Source organism: Cheilinus undulatus, linkage group 8 (assembly GCF_018320785.1).
Source record: "Cheilinus undulatus linkage group 8, ASM1832078v1, whole genome shotgun sequence".
In the NCBI taxonomy this organism is placed as follows: Eukaryota; Metazoa; Chordata; class Actinopteri; order Labriformes; family Labridae; genus Cheilinus; species Cheilinus undulatus.
The window spans coordinates 34548258-34562896 of NC_054872.1; the positions used below are offsets into that span (position 1 = coordinate 34548258).

The following is a 14639-nucleotide window of genomic DNA, read 5'->3' on the forward strand; positions in this document are numbered from 1 at the left end:
TATCGATATCGGCAGATATTAGCTTAAAGAGGCAAATATCGGTATTGGCAGATATCCACATTTCGGCCCATATTTACATCCAATATTTTGCCTGTGTATTTCAGCATATATCGACTGCAAATTTTGTCCATATATATTAATAAATTAGTGGGGTTTTAGGCTGGACCAACCAACAGACCTATGTCAGTTGAGGTCTTTTTCTTTATTTTTCCTCATTCTTTAAACTTAAAGTGTTTTTTAAGGACTAAAGTTTGTTTCCTTGTTCATCCTCGAACCTTAAAGTGTGTCCAAAAGGATTACAATTTCTTGTGCGAAAAGCGTATTTAAATATCAGTATCAATATTGGTATTGACTGAAATGAATCTCTAAATATTGGTGTATCAGACATTAGCAAAGATCAAATATTTTGCATCACTTACTACAGTGGACAGCAGAAGTGCCAGTGTTGACATTATCAATCAATCAATCAAACTTTATTTATATAGCACTTTTAATACAAGAAAATGTAGCACAAAGTGCTTTACACACAGACAGATAAACTAAAAGAAGATAAAAGGAGGTATGACCCAAACTCACTCTGCCCAACCCCCTAACCCATCCACCCCACAATCACAGTACTGGCAAAATGCATCATAAATAAAAGACACTGGTAGAACAGGAAAATTTATTTACCCAGTTCGCACAGAGAAAACGCCATCCTAAAGGTTTAAAATGAGTAAACACTGGAGGTTAGGTTAAAGCGTAAAATTAAAAACATCATCAAATAGAATAAAAAACAAATTGAAATGAAGTTAAATGAATTAATAAATAAAAAATAAACAGATAATCAAAGGGTGTTGTAATGAGAATAAAAACACTAAAAGGTAACAGCAATATGCTCAAACAGGGAAATAAAACACTTAAGAAGATCTTAGGGAAAGAAGACAAACAAGAGGATAAACTACTAAAAGATAATTATGAAGTTAAAACAGAATAAGATAAAACCTAAATTACTAAAACAGATTAAGATGAGCATATTAAATTCAGGTAAAAGCCAGATTATTAGGTCTTGAGTTTGCTTTTTAAAACATTAACATTAGGCGCAGCCTTCAGGTCTTCAGGTAGGCTGTTCCACAGATGGGGCCATAGTGATAAAAAGATGCCTCACCGTAAGTTTTTGTAACATTAGCCAACTATGCATTTTCAACAAGTGAATAATTATATCATAGATGTAATTGGGATCAGTAAAAGTTCAAGAAAGTCATAAAATAGAATTATCTTCTGAACTTTCTGTGTGGAAAATGTGCATGACACAGATCATCAGAAAGAATTTATCGACAGGAGTTTATATTTAGCACTGACATCCAAACAAAAACTCTTACTATAGCATCAGATGCTGTTGCTTCACCTCCCATTTCTGCATCATCAGACGAGGAAAGTGTCCTGCTGTGAGGCTCATCTGAACATGCAATCCCAAAGACTTTAAGGCCAGTCCGTCCTGAAATCCTCTAGCAATTTCTTGGAGTGTGAAAAGGCTTAAGTTTGATGCCTAATTGATTTAAAACGCCAGTCCGTCCATCTCCTTCTTAAACTTATATAAAACTCTGTGGGTTTTCTCCCCTTACAAACCTGATTATATGTTTTGCTTTGTTGTTTTATAGTTTTTCAGGGCCAGCAGGAGCAGCTTCTAAATCTCTGAGCTGTATGGTTCTCTTGTTGTCACCTCTTAGCCACCCATCATAATAACCAGCAGACAAACAAAATAGGCATCCTCTGGCGTTCAGTGGTGAGACTTTAGATTACAGCCTGTATTGCTGCAGCTCCTCTCACCATGGCAGCCTATTAGAAGTGTATAGCCCAGTGAGCGAGCCTGCTGCTGTGACGAGCCAAAGGGACAGACAGGGGGAGACAGTGTGACGGAGAAGAGTGTGGCGGCTCGAGTAGATTGGTGCTGGGATCCATCCAAAAAACTTCAGCCAAGTTTTGATGAGATGAGACTGATCGGACCCACTGCTGAGAGGCCCTGTTTTACTTTCTTTCTCTTTCTTTTTGTGTGTGTGTGCATTTCTTCCACAGGGCGAGGATGGATGAACTCTTCCCAATAGATGGATCGCACCTCCATCTATTCACACACACAACTCTCTATTACCTAACTTTCACAGCTCTTTCCTATCCTCCCCTCCCTTAACCCCTGTATCTTGTCAGTGTTTTTCCCCCATTATTTGTGTCCCCTCTCTTTCTTCTCCATCTAGCTCCTATCTTCTTCCACTTCACTCTCTATATTCCCCCATTCTCCATCCTCTGGCCTCTAACTCTCCCATGCGGATAAGCAAACCAGCATGGAGACATCTCTATATCCATCTATCTATCTCTCCTTTCCTTTTGCCCTCCCTCTTTTCCCTTTCTTCTCTCTCTTTTCCTCGCAAGCAAAGGGGAAGCTCGCTGCCAGTTTCAGTCTACAAAAGGGTTTATTTAAATTAGAAACGCTTCAATCTCCTCACTCCCCCCTCATTCCTTCCCTCTCTCTCTCACTCTCCCCCTCTTTCGCTTTCTTACCTCTTTCTCTCGGCTAAGGGTGACTCCCACCTTTCGTTGCTGAAAGCCTCCAGGGTCCCGTCAATGCCAGGCAACTTTGTTTTGTAGATGGAAGTGGTGGAAAGCAGGGTTGGAAGGAGAGAGGAAACGAGGGAGAAGAAAAGTAGAGGTGGGAGAGCGGGAGTTGGAGAGGGGTCAGGAGAGACCTGTTAGTCAGTGTTCTTTAGTTCCTTCTTCCTCTCACGGCTCATTCCACCCAGATTGGGACCAGTAAATGGCTTTAGGCTACCTCACCTGGCTTTGGAGCTCCTTATCTCACAGGGTTACTGGCAAAATATTACTTCTTACTCTCATTATAACAAACTCGGATATGTCTGTGCCTTTAAAATCTCTCCCTGTTTATTTTTTTTAACCATTATCCCTTTTTTGCAAACTGTGTCAGTGTTTTTTTGGGTCAGCTTTTTGAAATTCTGCCTTGCTTTTACTCCTAAGACTAAAATGCTCTTCAGTTTTACTCACATTTTAGTCATTTTTTTCCATCCATAGTTTTAATTTTGTCAACAAAACTTCAAAAACATTTTAGTCACATTTTAGTCAATAAAAAATTCATGCAAGTCTCTACTTCAGTAAGTGCTCTCAAAAAATGTTTAATTTTTTTAACCGTGATTAATCTCGGAATTTCTGTACACTATTAATTGCATCCTTTTGTAGATTTTGTTATGCCACTTTGTTACATTCAAAAGCGTTTTTCTTTCATTATAGGTTTTACCCTGTCTTAAGGTAAGGTAGTTGACTTCCTGTTTGGATACAGACCTCCTTCATAGATGAGCCAAATATTTTACCATGAATTTAACCAAGGAAAAAGGAGCTTGTTATGGATTGAAAAGGAAAAAAGGGGGCAGTAAAAAGGTAAATGTTTAATTACACAAGGTTAAAAAAAGACTTTTGACTTGTTCACTGAGCTGTGAGGTTTTTAAAGTGAAATGAGACATTAAGGAGCAGTGGTGGACTTATTTGACTTCTCTGTGGTTGCAGGGAGACACTGCAGTTCCTTAACCAAAGTGTCTTTAAGGAGTTTTGGAAAGTGGACTAATTACCTCCGCCAAGGAGGTTGTGTGATCGTCAGGGTTTGTTAGTTTGTTAGTTTGTTTGTTAGCAACATAGCTCAAAAAGTTATGGACGGATTTTGATGAAATTTTCAGGAAATGTCAGAAATGGCATAAAGAAGAACTGATTAGATTTTGGGAGTGATCCGGATCACTGTCTGGATCCAGAAATTTTTTAAAGGATTCTGTACTATTGGAAGATAGGGCTAATGGCAGAAGTTTGCGCTCTCCGAGTGCTTTTCTAGCTGTGGACTGTAATTAATCCAGTTAATTATACTAATCTTGACAGCCCTGCTTTTAGTCAAGGTATTTTTTCTCTATGAACCAATTTAATCCCAGAAATTGTAAAATAATATTAATATATAAAACACTGATATCAATACTTTCATTGATTAAATAGATACTGATGAAAATATCGATATATCTGAAATGCACATTGGAGAAATACTATGGATTTTGAATGTCTAACAGTCAACCAAGATAATGTTAGTCGTGTTTTTGTCTCAGATGTAAACCAAACGTACTTTTTTCAGTTTTTATCATCAAAGATCTATTTTTAGCTAGTTTAAGCTTTGTCTTCTTCGGGGATAAAAGGTTGTCACTATTTTAGCCATAGCTTTACAGGCTGTCCATGGGTCTGAAAAGGTATAATGAAGTTGATAAATCAATTTATTGAAAAGTACTGTAAATATCCTGAAATGGGCAATTATACCTCTTTTCTCTTAACACCTAAATGTATGTTATTATACTTTTTAGTTTAACTGCAGTGCAAAACTTGTTAATAGGAACTTCTATATTGTGTCTGATAACTTTTAGACGGTTTAGGTAAAAGAAATTAGTCCTGCTGTCATCAGCTACCTCATTGTATCAGTTTTTTTTTGTCTTATCTAAAAATTCTCCAAGAAATACTACCAACAGTTTATTTTCTTTGTTGTCACTTTTTTGTCTTACTATCAGCACAAACATATACTTAACTGTGTGATTGCTGTAACAGGTTAGAAAGTGAAGATGCAGTAGTTTTAATCTCATCAAATTCAGAGGACCCATAGGTGGGCCGGCAGATATTTTTGCAACCATTCAGTTTTTTACAAAATGTAAACATGTAACATGTTATACACCAACAGAAAGTTCAGATTCCTAGGATTCTTACCATATCAGGATAAAACCACCACAGCAGCCACAACTAAAGCATTTGCCGGACAACAAACAAACAATAATAAAAGGGACACAGCTTGCCATTAGGAGCTCTCCTGTACTCTCCTGATCATAATATTTCATCAAAAGCATTCCTGCTGTATCAGAAAGTGTCCTTACAATCTAAATCCATTCAGATTGTTGGTCCAAAAACATGATCACATCCATAAAGATCCGTGGACTGGTTTTGTAAAATTTCAAATATGGAGTTGTTATTCTCAATACTCCACCTTATTTGCTGTAATTAGCAATGCTGTATATAAAAATGGCTGCCAACCTCGGTCCTTTTTTAAGACTCCAGTTTGAAACACCTGGACTTTTCCTCATAAAAACAGGTTTAAAATGCTCACCAAGTGTTCTGTTGTTGTCATCTTTGAACCTGAGCTAGCCAAGGCTGCATGCTTTGGTCTATAGAAAAGCTCAGTTCCAGTTCAACGTTTGCCCCTTCCATGTGGGCCTATTCTTTGTTTTGCATGTTCACGTCTAGGAGAAGGGTGTGGGGACTCCTGTTGGAATGGAGGAGTAGGGTGAAGTTCTAGGCCTACATGGCCCATCAAAAGGAGATTTTCCAGAGGCACACTCAAACTGAGTGCTATGGGAAATCTCCTAGAAGGCCTTGCAAATCAAAAGCAAGCTTTGATCACAGTCTAATATCATAATCTATGATTATGGTCCATTTGACTTTAACAAGCATTTAAAAAATGTTCAAAGTAGAAATGCCATAACCTTGCAAAGCAGATGGATTTGCCTGTTTCCTTGTTTCTCACTGGCGAATCCATCTTTGCAAAGCTCCCATCTGAACCGTTTGGGCCCAGTTAGAAAGTGACAGGACCAATCAGTGAAAAGGGGCGGTACTTTCAGGCACAGCAGAGTTGTGACATAAACAAGCAGCAGCAAGAGCTGGTGCAGTTATTGAGGAAGAGATCAGCGTGGCGCCAGTTTTATCAGAACTTGACAACATTTCTTTGTTAAAAGAAGAACAAAGAACAGCAGTGAGTTTTCTTTTCAAAAACGACAGAAGTTGTGTACTTACATTTCTATACTCGCCATGTTTCACGTTATTCCTCAATAGTTGCGCACGCACAGCTTGATAGCGGCTACGTCACGTGTTTGTTGCTCTGATAGGCCCGTAGAGATGTGATGGACAGAACATTCACCCAATTATACTCCGAGTTTTTTTCCAAGTCTCTGCCTTTTCTCAAACGTTTCCTATTGAAGCTTTTCCAGATGGATGTGTGAAACAAATCCATCTGGCATGTCAGGTTAGAAATGTCATGTATCGTTGGTGCATCTGTTTAGGTGCATGTCATCAATGACGAATTAGGAAGGGTCATCCCATGTTGTAGAGGAAGACTTTACCACTAGCATTCTTAACTGTGTTTCAGGGCACTCAGAAAAAAAAAGAAAAAGTTAGAGATGAGACTGAGCTAACATATTTTCATGTTACATCCAGAATTTGCAGTAGCAGTGCGGTCTATTAAAAATATGTACCCTTGTTAAACATAAAGTCAAAGACACACTTTTCATTGCTTTTTGCATAATGGAGAAAACAGTTTTAACACCCCCCATTAACTATTCAGTATTTTAAGTAAACTTTGAATGAACTTCATTCTTTTGCTGAAGTAGATTTATAGAGCAGTTATTTTACTGCGGCTAAAGTAGTTTTCAATCAAAGTTACGGTACTGTTACTTCAGTACAATATTCTTATACTTTTTCCACCCTTGGTTTTAGTCAGCAAAACTAACACTGGTCCGTTTTTCCTCTACAAATAACCTCAACAGCTCCTCAAGGGTCAGTCATCACCTCATCATCTCCTCTGTTAACACTGACCCGTCCCCACCATAATCCCTCTATCCTCCCTCCTTGAGCTCTAATCCCTCCTCATACCCCCTCCTCTTACCCCTCCTCCTCACCCATTAACACACAATTATTTTGGGGGGGGGTGACAGGGGCGAGGGGGGGAGGAAACGAGGTGTGGAGAACACAGAGAGACTGTCTCCCTAATGACTGAGTGACACCAGACGAGCTCATAGATCATGGAGATTATTAATACCACTGTTAAACACCCCATTCAAGGGCCGCCACCATGCGTACAGGCAGACGCACACACTCACCCATCATCCCTCATTCTCAGCACACATCTTCATATGAGCTGTCATTCATGCTTGGTGAATCGGCATCAATTTCATTTGAGTCGTTTAAACAATGCCGTGTGCTCATTATAGCATGGGGTTAAGGGGTAGAATCAGATTTACAATTACAACTCTCATTGAGCCATTATCCACCAGGTTGTTTCCTTACGACTTGCCTCCTGGAATATTTCTAATGATGGTAATTCTAGGTTTGATCTGATTATCTTGCATACAGTGAGGTGAGAGATTCTCTGTGACTTGCCGGTAATGATCAGGGAAATGCAGCCTTTATACGGCTGCGGAGGGCCATCGAGGGAGATGGGATTGAAAGGCAGGCTGGGAGAGTGTGTGTTTGTGTATGCGTGTATCAATGACCTGTCCGTTTAACCGTTGGGGTTCTAGGGAGATGGCAGGGGGAGCAGGCGTCCCCGGAGAGCAGGGTCTGGGGAAATCACACTCTCACTTTCACCAAACAACCTGGAGGCTCCATGGCAGCTGGCAGCAGCCAATACACACACTCCCACTCCCCATTTCCTAGTTTATATGCAAAGAGACTCCTAAACACACTGGATCTGTGATGTATGGCCTGCATAAAACATCTGAATTCAGTGAGAATCACACATCTCCTTTAGCAAAAACTGATCTATTAGTCAAATAAGAGAACGGAATCTGAAGAATACACCACCTCATTCATTATTGATCATTTTAAGGCACTTGAACTTGTTATTTTCATAGCATCTCTAACTTCCAATGTTTGACGTTTACACTTACAGGGACCACTCAATAACAAAAGAAGTCTATGAAGGGGTGTTAAAGCTTACTTCAGTGTTCAACCGCTCCATTAGCTGATCTCAGGTCTCCCTGTGAGCGCTGCTAGTGCCAGCTCATTGATTCCTTAACTAATCACTCTAATTAAAATGCCTTTTATTCATTCAGTGGTTTACATGGCAGCCCTGTACTTGCATTTAAGGTTAAATTGCCACACAAATACACTGAAAATACTTCTCACTAGTCCCTACTTTTTCAGCACAATTATACATTTTTGCAGATTTTTCCTAATGAAGTTACACTTTAAAAAGGCATGATGGTTCTAGTTCATGGGTCTGCGCTGGCTGCTCCTTAAAATACTTTGTCACCTGAGGAAATTGGTTTCCTGTACATGCTGCATGTTATAAATCGGTCTCTTTGTCTATGAGGGATTCAGGCAGAAAGAATTTACACCCTCATTAATTGGAGAAACTGGAATAGTGCAGTCATTAAATAATTAAAAAATACTGCCAAAGAATTATACATTGTCTCAAACTGTCTTGTCTTGATGGATGTCTGTTTATGACTCGTTCCGCCTTGAAATCCCTACAACATTTCTTTCCTGATAATATATCAATTTATCAGCAGAGATTTTTATGTTAATTTCCTCCCTCCCTCCCCCTTAAAATAAAGTATCTCTCTCACAAACGATCTCGAACTAATTAAGCACGCGTTAATTAAAAATTCAAGAGTGGATGAACGTGGTGGAATTGTTATGGAAACGTTGAAGTTAATCAAGCTTTCAAATTATTGATAACATCCTTAGAACAGTGATCGATCGGGAAGACATTAAGTGGCAAAATAAAGCAGCCGCGTTCAGATTTGATGGCTGCTGCGCGCGCGTGTGCGCGTAGAGCAATGTGCAAAAACAATTAGGTCCATAATACATAATATTAGCCCGCGTGACAAATAGGATATGTCTTTTCAAACTTGCTTGGGAGCACGTGCGTGGCTCGTGCGTGTGCAGTGAGGGGTTTCAAAGAGGGGGGGATCTCTTTATCACACAAACGCCATTAATCAAATGTGTGCATTCAAATTGCATTGTGGACTCCAAGAGACTGAGATATTGACGTCTGCTGATATGAATATTTCCCCTCTTTGCACGGCGTTGCGCCTATTTTAAAAGCAGCGTGCTGCCCCGCGTGTTTACATGTTTCTCCCCTGCCTGCATGTCTGTTTACGCCGGTGTCAGAGCCTGTGTGGCATGTACTTACAAGGCGCTTCATCATCCCACCAGCGATAGGAGCAATTCAGCCATAAAGTGGGTCTTTCGCCCATAAATAATATTCAAGTCGCTCTATTGTTAAGTGAAAAGTTGACTGGTGTTTGATTTTTTTTTCTCTTTTTTTTCTTCTTCTTCTTTTCCACGGCGACCTCGGGTTAGGACTCATACATCACGGGATGACAGCTATAGAAAGGCCCTAAATTAGCAACTAAATCGAATATTGATCAGCTATGTGCGGCCCTGCGAGTCGCGCCTCCTTGCCGTTTTTTTCCAGAGAGAAAGAGAGAGAAGGGGGGTGGGGGGGTGAAAACGAGAGATAGAGGGGGAAGGAGGGAGGGAGGGGGCGGTGAAAGGTGCTCCTCTCCCCCCTCTCTCTCTCCCTCTTTCTCGCTCTCTGTTTGAGTTTAAGTGTTTTGTGTGTATTTTATCGCCCATTGCTTTGGACTCAGAGTAAAAGCATCTGCCTTCATATTGGATGTTTATTGTTATATATGCAGTTTTTGCTTTCACAACCAAATGAGGCACCTCCGTAATTCTAATCAATACCTCTCTCAGGGAGTAAAAGCACGCTCCAGATCCGCTCTAGCTGTCCATCCATCTGGGTTACAACCTTCAGATCTGCCCCGCTTCTTGCTCCTTATTGTTTACATAAAGTTCAAATGAAGTCCCTCATTACCCACTCGCCTATTGGCTCCTCTTTATGGATCATTGACTGTGTTGGCGCTGTTGCATCGACTTCCCCCTTATCCCCGCTGCTGGGACGAGTGGGAGGTCGGCGGCGCGCGAGCTCTCGCAGCGGGGACGCGTTTGATGAAACGATCAAGAGCTCTCTTTCCTTCTCTCTATCCTCTGCCCTTCCCTGTCTCTCCCCCCCCCGGAAGTGTTGTGCGTCCGGGGCGGCGGTGAACCAAGCCCAAGGCCGGGAGAGTAGGTGGTCAAGGTTGCGCCGGGTCAGTGGGATTAGCCCCGGCGTGCTCTCCAACAAAGAGTCGGATCGTCAGGTGCCGCCGAGTCCGGATCAAAGTATCGGGTGTAGGACAAGTGGGGCGTAAGACAGGGATGAGCCGTGGATTACAACGGGCTAATTGGAACGGATGCTTTCAGCCCATTACTGAGGGGCTCAAAAATAGGCCACGATTTCTCAGTTGTTGCCGTTTTCTTGCTCTAAAGCTGAACTTTTACAACACTTGTGGGAAACTTTTAGGACAGGGATGCTTTGCTATATATCACCACTATTATGAAAGGCAACATGGTGGAAAAGTAGCCAAAACTATGCTTAAGATAACCTGGTAATACTGTGATTTATAACACATTTTTTTCTAGATGTAAGTGATAGTCCCATTCTCTGTGTTATAAACACATTTACTGTAAGCAGGCCTGCTTTTAGAGGATATACTTCTTAGTTATTCTTAATTTATGGTGAATTACTTATCCATTACAATAATGCCACAGTTTATCCTGTAAGTGGTCCTGAGTGAAGGAGGGAGGGGCTTGTGGGAAATTCTACTTGAGATATTGCTGGGTATAGTATTTTGGATTGATGCATCTATTTTGATATTTGAGAATTGTTTTAACACAACTTACTAAGTTAACTGAGTAAGTAAAAACGTTAAATATTTGTCTCCATAGGTGGAGCCAGGGGTGGGTTACAGGGCTTAAGCCCTGAAAGTTTTCTCAAAGGGCCTACAATCCTTTGCTTGATAAAATGTATGCTACTGTTAAGGTGTTGGGGCAGATGAATGCAGTAGTAGATGATAGTGATGATAATGAAGACATGGACCATGCTGATCACAACATGGCCATTCTTGTGGCCAAACTTACAAAATCAAACAATTTTTTTAACTTCTAACACCACATACACTCTCTGATGAGTTAAATGTACTGTGTACAGTTGACCTTAACTTGAACTTTTCTACATTTTCATGAGTAAATCTATATCTGGAACCACATATTTTTCTGTTCTTTTCCTTCAGAGTGAACGGTGCCTGTGAGAAAGCTTGCTCAGAGAAACGTTTTTACGCACTGAGCTTGTTAAGCATAAAAGGATCCACCTCGAAAGAACCTGAAGTAAAGGTTGAACCTTTGGATTTGTTTTTTTATGGGTGCGCAAACATGATTGAATTCAAGTAATATAATCAGGCCCAGGAGAGAGGATCCACTGTCAAGGTTTAAACTACGGCTGGTTGGTTTTACAATAATTAGGAGTCTTTGAGATAAAGTACAGATAAGAATGATGTCAGCTCTTAAATAACGTTTTTAAGGCAGAATTGTATCATCACCAAATGATGCATAGAGTTGCCATTTTAAATTTACATTTGTATTTAAGATGACTTGAAAATTGGGTCCTTAATTGCCCAATAAGCAAAACTATCTTGGAGGAGTACGTCTTCTGGACCCTCTTAGATTTGGGCTTAGCCCTGGTTATTTATCACTTCTGGCTCCGCCCCTGTGTCTCTGTATGTACAACATGGAAATACTCAAGTAAAGCAGTGTAAACTGTATTGGAGTAGTAGTCGTAGAAGTAATTTTCCTGTGCAAAAGGCTGTAGTTATTTGAATCATACACACATAAACGTATCATAAGTTTGTGTTTGGAGACCTGGAATAATTCGCTGTCTATGGTGCTGAAGTTGCTGGACCGGAGTGTTCGCTGTCCTGGGTGCTGAAACCCCCTATTTGCACCGTATAGCCCCTTCTTATATTATTTTATGCCTATTTAGATTACGAGTAGGCTAAATCCTTTTAACTTTACAAATGCCTCACCTTAAATGCGCGAGCAGAAAACCACACACAACCCTTACGATGTCACTCGTGTTTGTGTCATGACGCGAGAACAAAACTACCGTTAACTTTTAGCTACTAAGTTAGCTTTGCCACCGTACTTAAGTGTGTGAAATAGCATGACGCTACTGTGACTGCTGCTTGAAAGCTTCACGACCTTTCAGAATAGCTGTACTGAAACATTATTTAGTATCCCCGTAAAGCAGTAGAGACAGAGAGCTCCAACGTGAGTCAGATGGAGTGAAGTTTGTGGCAGAGACACGCGCGCCCCTCCCTCCTTCACGCGCCTCTCGGGCTACTAGCAGCTCTTCTGAACTCCGCTCGAGGACATTCCGGGAACCATCTGTTTCCGGCAGAGCATCGCGCGGGGCATGCAGGAAGCGAGGCTCACAAATTTGCGAGGAAAGGTGGTTGTCTGCCAATGTGCTTGTTGTGAAATATCCCCCTGCCCCCCTTCACTTGAATCCCTATCGTTCGTGTCGTGCACCAAACTGTGTTGAAGTGTTGCAGACAGAAAACAACGGAACGCCGACTTAATAACTTTGCACAGGGAAAGGGTGTCAAATTAACGTAGCCTAGTTTGTGGAGATTTATCACCATGAAGGGTTTGAGAAAGGGCTTTGGTACAATTCTGTCCACCTATCAACAAACTCTGCCTCAGCTATTAACGGCAGTTAGGGCACGTGCAGAGCAAGTGTTATGGGAAGTGTGTTTGCAGGTGTGATAGAGAGATATAGGGAGTTGTTGTTGCCAAAGAGACAAACTAATCTCGACCTGTCTGATAAGAAGTACCCAGGGCATTTTCAGTAACAATGCACCGTGAGAGGATATGATCTTTCCATCCCTATATTAGTTCTACTTGTTTGTAATCTAATGTAAAATACTTAAAACCCGGTTAAGTGTACATTTAACAAGTGAATTTAAAGGGTTAAAGAATCCTGAATGGGTACAAACATGCACACATGTAAAAGCACTGTTATTTTGGCTGACATTTATGTATGCTAAAGTAAAATTGCAGGTCTATAAATTAATTAAAATTTGCTTAATGTACCAGATCATGCTTTATGATAGAATATAAATCTAAATACATGAGAATGAAAATAACAAACCAGTTTTTTATTTCAATGCATACCCTTAGAATAAGTGCAATTCAACTGCATATTTTGGATGAAATGTGGAAGTATTCCTTTCCTGTGTGCTGTAGCAATCATGTCATAGTGTTTTTTGTTTTTTTTTTAACCTTTATTTAAACAGGAAAACCTCACTGAGATTAAAAATGTCTTTTTCAAGAGTTTCATGGCCAAGAAAGGCAACAGCACAGGTAACAAAGATTGAGACAGTAAGCAGCCATACATACAAGCATAATAACACACTAGAAAACAATAGATGAATAAAAGAATTAAATACTTGTCAAAACTGGACAACATTCATAAAACCCTGTTGATCAGATAGAACATACAAGCTGAGGGTCTGCCTCAGGTAATCCAGCATCCTCCTGAAACCAAGTCATGAAGTTTCAGGTCCTTTTGTATTTCATACCAGCCAAAAGATGCTGTAAATTTAAAGGTCTTTTTTCCGAGTTCAGTTCAGGCCCTTGTAATAGAGAGTAAGAAAACATCCTGAGAACAAAGACGGTATGGTCTAGAGCTCCTCTGACTGATGTAGATTAGAAGATATGAAAGAAGAAGGCTGTAAAATTCCATGAAAAAACTGCCAAGATCCTGAATTACAATACTTCCTGAAAATATACTTAAGTGAAAATGAAATTACTTGTTTTAGAAACTACTCAAAAAAGTTTAAGCTACTCAGTTACAATGATTGAGTAAATATGAGTACATGTTATTCCTCTCCACTCCTGGAGTACTTCCATCAGCACTGTGACACTATTGTTGTACACATAAAGTTGATGAGATCACTTCTTGTTCCTCTATAGGGGGCATGCTTTCCCTCAACTCTGCAGAAGTGAGATGATAGGGCCTGCAGATCATTACCTGAGACTGGAGAGACTTGCAGATCCGACGCAGTGAGTTGAAAGTGTTAACAGGATCATAGCCTGGGGTGTGGAAAGAGGTCTCTATTCATTTGTGAGCAAGAAGCCTTCTTTTTTCTGCCCTTCTCTTTATTATTGGCTGATTTTTCGTAATACTTATTCCCACATGTAACAGACTTCATTAGAGATGAGCCTTAAAAATGTGTTATTAAAAAAGATACAAGCAGAATTCTTGTTGATAGTGGGGGCATTTTGATTCCTTTACACAACACCTTTGGGCTGAACTGAATTAAGATCATGAAAATTTCTTGAATTAAAGGATGTTAAAGTATCAGAAAGACCTGCTACAAAAAGCTAAGTTAGCTTTGTTGTTGTTTCCCTGAGCTTAAACTATTACACATTTTAAACAAAAATGGAGAACTCTGAAAAAATACCTTAAATGACTTGGTAAAAATTACAAATAGAGCTTCAAAGGTGTATTATGCTTGATGCAGTGCCAGTTAGCAGAAATCCTCGGCAATAAAACAGGTCTGGTAATTAGCACTTTGATCTGTAAGTTTTCACAGTAACATGAGAAACTAACAGAGCTCAAAAGGAGGCTAGTTGTGAGAAAATTGCAAGTGTGCCAGTAAACAAAACTGCAAAATGTTTTAATTGGTGTAGAGGAAAATATAGCAGACACTAAATGAATTTATAGATGGGAATGATAGATACAAGATACACAAAAACTGGTGTTTTGGACAGTTTATTCAGATTTTACAAATATTTCTAATGGTCTGGCAACCTAATATAACCCTCCTTTTTTGCTGCAAAGTCTTTGATGATGAAGCATTTTTTATTTTTTCTAAGCCCTGTAGTTATGTAGCTTTCTCTTTGCCATATTGCAGAGG

The 14639-nt window shown here is 40.0% G+C and overlaps 1 protein-coding gene across 1 annotated transcript in view; it reads left to right on the plus strand.

The window, feature by feature from the left end:
• Positions 1-14639, plus strand: part of erfl1 (Ets2 repressor factor like 1) — a 157948-nt gene that overhangs the window by 19596 nt on the left and 123713 nt on the right. The window contains exon 5 of the mRNA XM_041793690.1: positions 13693-13782. The gene's annotated coding sequence lies outside the window, so the exon portion shown is untranslated. The remainder of the gene's footprint in view (positions 1-13692; positions 13783-14639) is intronic.